The sequence below is a fragment of the Arachis duranensis genome, chromosome 4, assembly GCF_000817695.3.
Source record: "Arachis duranensis cultivar V14167 chromosome 4, aradu.V14167.gnm2.J7QH, whole genome shotgun sequence".
Taxonomy (NCBI): Eukaryota; Viridiplantae; Streptophyta; class Magnoliopsida; order Fabales; family Fabaceae; genus Arachis; species Arachis duranensis.
This window is the reverse complement of record NC_029775.3, coordinates 111,353,893-111,362,473: the sequence shown is the minus strand read 5'-3', so window position 1 is coordinate 111,362,473 and position 8,581 is coordinate 111,353,893.

The window sequence follows — 8,581 nt, the reverse complement described above, 5'->3', positions numbered from 1 at the left end:
TTTTTTTTTTCTCTAAGCCGTTGATAACCTTCAATATGAAGAATATTTATCTTCATATAAAAGATACTAAATAAATAGCTTTTGGTATCTCTAAAAGTATAACATTACAATATATTTAATAATATTAATATACAAAAATAAGTTAAAATAAAGTTAACAATCAAAGATTTTTGGTGCATTTTTTGTTATAATGATGATGAAATTTTTTCTTTTTTATTTTATTCATTTTTAATTTTGATTTTTATCATAAATATACTCAAACTCTCTTTTCTCATTGGCTATTAAATTTAAATATTTTTTATTAAAATTATGTTATAATATTTTCCTTTTGAGTTTAGTCATTTCATAATGATAAAGATTGACACATGAATTTTGCTCTTGTACGTACCGATATATATCCTGCCTCTAAACAATATCAAACTATAATAGTAGCCATTATGCACCGATGCATAATATTCGAATGTGGCTATTGAGCCCTTTTTAAATATTAATATAATTATTAAATTAAAAGAGTCAAATTAGGTAGGTATAGCCATATAGATATATATTTTATATAACACAATATATATAATTTTGTCTTTAAAGAACCACATAGTAGTTACAATAAATTTAATACACCAATTTTAAGTAGATATGAATTTTAGTTCGGCGTCAAATTATATTTTTTGGATTTGTGTTTGTTATTTTTATTAGTATAATATTTGCCTATTTGGGCCGATTCGAGTTATGTTTTTGATAAATGCATTACGGTCTAAAATTATGTTTTATAATTAAAATATATATTTTATATTATTAAAATTAGTAATTAAATGTTATATTTTTTATTTAAATTAATATTTTATATATAAAATATTATTTTTGTTTTAAAATAATTTATTTTGGTATAAATGTTATATAATATTTATAAAATTCGATCAATGTTTAAAAATAAAATTTTACTAATTTGTCATATAAAATTTTATACACTAGTTTTATACACAAATGCACACTAATTTGTGGGCCTTCTTTTTTTTGTTGGCATTGTTACTCTGCCATTGAAGATTGAAAAGAATTTATTTCAATCGGTTGTTTGTATGTAGTATGTTCAGTAGTAGTATCTTATGAGTGAGTGATGGTAGAATATATGATTTGGTTTATTTGATATTTAACTTATATGACATTAATTAATCGTCATTTTTTTAATATAATTTTGTGTTTCATCTTATGATTTCATGAATTATGATTTTATACTAATTTTCCAAATCAAATTTAAAAAAAAATAAAAGTGGTTTGCCTTTACACAAGTGGTTACTTTTTAGTGTGGATTTTGTTTTACAACTTTTCGCATTGTTACTAACAATTTACAACACTACAATATCAATTAAAAAAACCTAAACTCTTGTTACTCGAAACCGAATTATTAAACCAATATCCAGAATTAAGAATAAATTTTAATTTTGTTTTGTATGATTAACTTGAATTAACCAAAAAAAATATTTAACTCCAATTAGCTCCAAAGTTGTTAATTAAGTTATAGAGACAATACTTAATTTCACAAAATTATAATCCTAAAATTTAATCTCATATTTTCTCGCTTCTAATGAAATTATATATAACAGCCTTCTCTTTTTTTCTCCTTTTTTCTCTTCTAATCTCATCACGACATCACGATTCTACAGCCATGTCTACTTTTCCATTGGAGGCTACCGTAGAGTTAACCTTTCGGTCTTCGATTGCCACGTCATCACAAACACGACCACCTCTCAACTTGTCCCACATGATGCTCTCATTCTTCATCATAATTCTCGTAATAAGATTATTACATATTGTAATCTTGAAATCAAGGTCGGTTGAAAATTCTAACACATTATTATTATCTCAAAATCAAGAAAATATTAAGACTATGGGACTTCCTATGCATGTGATCAACTCATACCATACTTTTCCTCACATTGCAATTGCTAACAACAATGTTGTTAGCAATTGCGACGCAACTACTTGTTGCATCTGTATTTCGGATTACGGCAAGTTCGAAATTTTGAGGATGATGCCTCAATGTGGCCACTACTTTCACCGGGATTGCCTTGACTTGTGGTTGAAAGTTAATGGGTCATGTCCCCTTTGTAGGGATTCACCATTACAAGGATGATCATGAAATAGCATAGCTCAATCACCACTTTGGAAATGCATGTTAAGGTTTTAAATAGTGGCGGTCAATAACTACCGTCACAATATGTGGTTATTACATATATACATGTTTTTCTTTCCCGTAATTCTACACTGAAACACAGTTGCAATAATTGTAATTTAAAACCATGATACATATGGTAAATATTTTGGACAGAAGTAGTAGGTTTAGAACATCTCTATATATATGTATAAAATAAGGGATGGTACTTTATCATATGCATGATAAACTAAAAAAATGCATAAAATTTTCCCCTTTTTTGTACTACTCTTTATTGTGAATATTGCTCCCTCAACTTATTATAATGAGTGTAGAGCAATTTCCAAGAATAATGAAGATAAATAGCATTTATATATAGTGTTGAATTAGATGAGTTAGATGTATTTATTTTGTATTTTTTTTGTTAGGTTAAATAACTTTGTTAGTTTTAAGTCCAAAAAAAAAGTCTCAATAGTTTAAAAATATAATTTTTATTTGGATTTTTATATTATTTTAAATTTTGTAATTAGATCAGAATTAATAGAATATTTAAAAAATAAAAAGATGTTTATATTTAGGAGTTTAGCCTTTAGGTATGCATATTTTTAATTTGGAGAAGAATATTCCATTATTGATATCATTTTTTGCCCAAAAAAATCTAATTACAAAATTTAAAATAGTTTAGGAGTCCAATTAAAAAATTTTAAACTATAAAAATTTAATTACAAATTTGATAAAACTATAAAATCTAATAGAATAATTTTAATTTTTGGTTATTTAATTTAGTTTGTGTTTTTTTATTATTATAAAAGTCTAGAAAAATAACTATAAAATCTTATGAACTCACTAATTAGCCCTAATCAAAATGCTTTTTTAAAAGAAAGACTAATTAATGATAACATCTTTAGAGCTCATAAATACATACACTATCTTAAAACTAAGATAGGTTTAGTTACTAAGATGGCTCTGAAGTTAAACATGAATAAAGCCTATAATGATAAAGTTGAATGACAATGCTTATGGTTTATTCTCCAAAAACTTGATTTTGATTATAGATAGATTAGTTGAATTTAAGAGGTAGTGACTACAATTTCTTATTCTATTGTAGAAGGTCAATTATTAACTTTTTCAAGCTAAATAGAGATATCTGCTCAAGTGACTTTTTATCTTTCTATTATTTTTTTCTTTTGGGCATAAGATTTTTCTTTTTTGTTAGATAAGACAGAACAAAATCAGATCAACTCTCTAGAATCCAAATCAACCAAAGGTGTCCCTCAATTAATCACCTACTGTTTGTAAATGATTCTATCTCGTTTAACAAGATTACATAGTACAATTGTGATCATATTCTAGAGCTCCTAAACATGTATGGTGAACCTAAATAAATCTTCCCTATTTTTGAGTAATAATACCTCCCCCACCCGCTTCGTACGGAAAAAAAGTTCTTGATAATAGCAAAGCTTAATGTTAAATATATTGGAGCTCACCATAAATACCTAAGACTTTTTTGTCCACTGTTAATCGATCTAAATAAAAAACTTGTGTATCCTAATTAATTAAAGTAGTGGGGAAAGCTATTCTTATATACTCACTATTATGTTTCAGATTATCAAACATGTTAATTTCCAAAATTTATAGCATTTTTTTTAATTTTAATGGGATCAAAAAGGTATAAAGTAAAAGATGACTAGATTAATTGGGATATTATGTCTCAGCAAAAAAATCGAAAGTGGGTTAAATTTTTTTTTTTTTGAAATAAAAAGCTCAGTACAATAAGGTAGAGCATTAATGTCTCAGCAGAAAAATACTAAACAGATAAAATAAACTAATTCCTAATGATCTTCGATAAAAGCCATCAACAATCCAAAAGATCAAATATCACTCCACTCTTTGTAACTCTTAATCGACCTGTTAACTACTCCTGCAACACCTGATTCTTGATTCCTGAAAATTTTGTCATTCCTTTTCAATCAAGTGTTTCAAATGATAACAATGAAACCAAACTGACCAATAGTTGACTGCACGATTGACTCCCTGAACTACGTAAATTTACGATCATTCAACTCTATATCCACCAGTTCGATAAAGCTATTAACACACTAGCACCTTTTCTTTCTTCCAACTACACAACCTCATTGAACACACCCATGTAGCAAAAAGGAACCTGAGATAAAAAACTCAACTCTTCCCACACAGCAAGCTTCTCTTCCTTTGTATGCGCACCATATACTAAACAAATAGCACAAATAAAACTATCTCTCCCCTTTATAACAATTACTTAATTTAAATATCATAACATCCCCGCTTTTTAATTTACATATTGTACCTGTGCTGGGGTATCACAAGGATATGGAGGTGGCTGGTGTGTAACAAGGTTGTGGTGTCAGGGGGACTGGGACTCGGACCCTCCGAGTTCAACCACAAAACGCACGGTCCGAGTCCAGTGTATGGGGATGACGAGGGTGAGGGACTCGGACCCTCCGAGATGGCGCGCCTCACAGACCGTCCGATTTGGCTTTGTGGAGTCGCACGGTCCGAGTCCATGGTTGGAATGGACACGCGGCGCTTCCCCGTTGAGTCCCTAATCGGTAGCCATCATAAACGTTGAAAAAGAAACCCTGCTCCCTTACCATCCGAAACCACACTTCACTCCCACCAACCTTTCTCCCTCAAAGCTTTCTTCTTCATTTCTCTGAACTTTGCATGGTGGAGGAGCAACATTAATGGGGAAAAAATCAAAAATTAAAGATGTTGATCGATCTGAGCTTCATATTATTCACTATCTCAGTGATCCTGATTATGTAAGTATTTTTTGAATATTTTTTGAATTTTTAAATTTATTTATAGTTATAATTATTATTAAAATATAGAATTTCAATATTATGATTGTTGTTAGATACACAGTTGAAGAATACAAATATAATGATTATGACTAATTTATTAGTATTAGTTGGATTATTTTAAAATATTTTGAACAGATTAATAATTATATTTATGATGATTAAAATTTTTTTTATGATTATATTGTTGTTAGACATGCATTTGAAAAACATAAATGGAATGAGTATGACTTGTTTAAAATTATTTTACAGATTAATAATTATATAAATCATGATTAGAAAATTTGTTATGATTATGTAGTTGTTAGAGATATGTAGTTGAAGAATATAAATAGGCATGGTTATGACTAATTTTGAAATATTTGTTAGGTTCTATTTAAATATTTTTTTACAGATTATTAATTATATATATCATGATAAGAAAATTTGTTATGGTTATACGCTTCCCCCCGTTTCCGTAATCGCTGGTAACGTACTTCATACTCCCGCACCGTCCTGGAATATCCTAGAGGAAAGGAAAAAAAAATAAAAATTATAAAACTCGAAAACAAATATTAATATTTAACTACTGTTAATAAGTTACTTAAATTTAGTAAATTATTACCAATGTTGACGACCAATTTTTGGAGGTACGGTGCCTTGAATTTCCGCAGAAAATTCGACTCTATATGCCTGATGCAGAACATATGAAAAGCTCTAGGAGGTGACCAGGCTCCGTTACTCCGTTCCACAGCTGCATTGATGGATTCGTGTCGGTCGGATATCAGTCCCACACCATCCTGAGTGACAACATGTTGACGCAAGTTACTAAGGAAAAAGTGCCACGCATCAGAAGTCTCTCCCTCGACAATAGCAAACGCAATTGGGACGATGTTGTTGTTGCCATCCTGTGAAACTGCGACTAGGAGACAACCCTTATACTTTCCGTACAAGTGAGTCCCATCCACCTGGACAACTGGCTTACAATGTCTGAATGCCCTTATACAGGGGTAATAACTCCAAAATACTCTATGCAGTACCCGAATATGACCAACCAAGTCATCGCCTTGGTATGCAGGCATAGTCTCAAAATGGACAACAGCTGATGGCTCCTTATGACACATGGCCTCAAACCATATAGGCAAGGCTTCGTACGATGCTTCCCAGCCTCCAAATATTTTTTCCACTGCCTTTTGCTTAGCCAACCATGCTTTCCGATAGCTAACAGTATAGTTAAACTTCGATTGCACTTCTGCTATAACAGACTTTACCTTTAAGGAGGGATCAGCCTCAACCAATGGCTTTATTGCTTCTGCAATTGTGATGGAGTCCAGCTTCGCATGATCCTGTGAAATGGTGGCTCTGGTACAAGTGTGACTACCATTATACCTCCTTATAACCCAACAATACTTCCTGCTGATCAAGCTTACCCTAATAAGCCAATCACATCCTGACCCATACTGTGTACACTTGGCATAAAATGTCAAAGGCTTAGACTCATACACCCGGTAATCTACGCTTCGTCGTATGGTATACTCTTTTACTGCCTTAATAACAGCTTCCCGGGAACTAAACTCCATCCCAACAGCAAATTCACCATCTGCGACAATAGGAACTTCTGCCAGGACAACAAGCATGGGAAAAATTTCAATAAATACATATATATTTCAAAACCATACTAAATCAATATTAACTGCATCAAGTATGACATAAATCCGACCCTAACGTAAATAATAATAAAATATTAAATTCTATGTTCTATATTCGTTTAAAATAACGTTATATGTTTCAAACATTACTGAACACATATGTTGACATTTATTTTTTTAAATTCCTACTATTTTTTAATTTTTTTTTACATAGGATCAGCTCAACCGGTTCAATGTCTAACACATACATGACATCAACGCATGCTTAAATAATGGGTAATAAATAATAATTCATTCATAAATAATTCAATAAATAAATAAAAAAGACAATTATTTTTTATTAACGTACCTGCAGTCATATATTCCGGAAACTCCGGAACATGCATGGCTTCCAAGTCCAGAACTCGCATGAATGAAGGCTCCCCAAACGGCATATCGTTTGCGAGTGCATCTGCCACCTCTGTCACATCTGGATCCATATTTCCCTCACCATGATCTTCATCTCCATCTGCACCAACACATTCGTAGTTGCTTTCGAACTCTTCTTCACTGTCACTATTATAATCTTCCCGTAGAATGTTTCGGTCTGCCTCAGATTGTTCAAACTCAACATACAACTCGATAAACGAGATCTGCGCCCGGTTTTCAATATACATTGAAAACATCTCCTGCATGCTCGCTTCGTCCGTCACATATCTTGTTTGAAATTGGACAAACCCACCAAATACCGGTACGGGATACTGTATAGAACACAGGATATTTTTTTTGCCCTACACTTCTTTGATTTTGAACAAGCATATAAGAGATCCAGAAGAACGAAACAGAGGAAGGAAGCGGCGCATAAGAAGGGGAAGAAGAAGGGTAACCTAACACTAACTCGTTGCACACTTTTATATAGACTCTATACTCAACTCGGACCATCCGACTAGGTTAACTTCATTCAAAAATATACTAAGCAACCAAATCGGACCATGCGTGTTCATAAACCGGTTCTGCCATCCCTAGCCAAAACGGACGGTCCGAATCCAATCCATGCACGCAACTCGGACCGTGCGTGTTCTGCTCTCCTATGCCATCTCGCAGGGTCCGATTTCTCCTCAACAAACCATTTTCCCCCACCACGACTCGGACCGTGCGTCTTCCGGTTTAACGAAGTCACAAACAAAGAACTCGGACCGTCCGAGTCCTTCTCCCAAAACCTGCCAAAATTCTGCCCCACATACATGTCTAACCCACCTTAACTCCATATCCATGAAAAGCTCACATACAAGCTCCATATCCATAAAATTGACCCTAACATCCCATATTATTAATAAATTTTTAGAAGCACTTTTTGATCCCACAAATTCTAAATTCACCGAAAGTAGGTTAGTTACTTTTCTTTTTTTCTTCTCTTTAATTTGATGTTTGTTTTCACTTTACTTTTTCGAGTTGGAGTTGGCCGTTAGAGAACTCTATTTTATGTACTATTGTCCTCTATGGACATTTTTTATTTTACCCTTGAAGAATAAAATATCTTAGTTTTGAAAAAAAAAAGCTCTGAAATCTGAATATTATTCTTATTAGATATATAGATTTTTTCGTTGTTTATTAAATTTTTTAATATGTATAAAATAAATCAATATATATATATAATATAATATAATTAGATCTAATTGTTGGGAATAAGAAGTATGATCACAATCCAATCAATCATGTGTCAAATAATTTGTTGTTGTTATTATATTAAAATGTTAATATAATAAGGTTCTTGATTAAATTTAGAGATTTATCATTGTGATAGTGATCATAATATTGAGAGATAAATCTTTTATAATTTAATCTAAATTGTTCTTGGTCATAGAATTATTAAAAAGGACATTAATAATTCGGAAAGATCAATATATATATAATGGTCTTCATTGGATGAAGATTAATAGATCTCATTTATTAAATTATATATATAGATGGTGCATATAGAGATATGA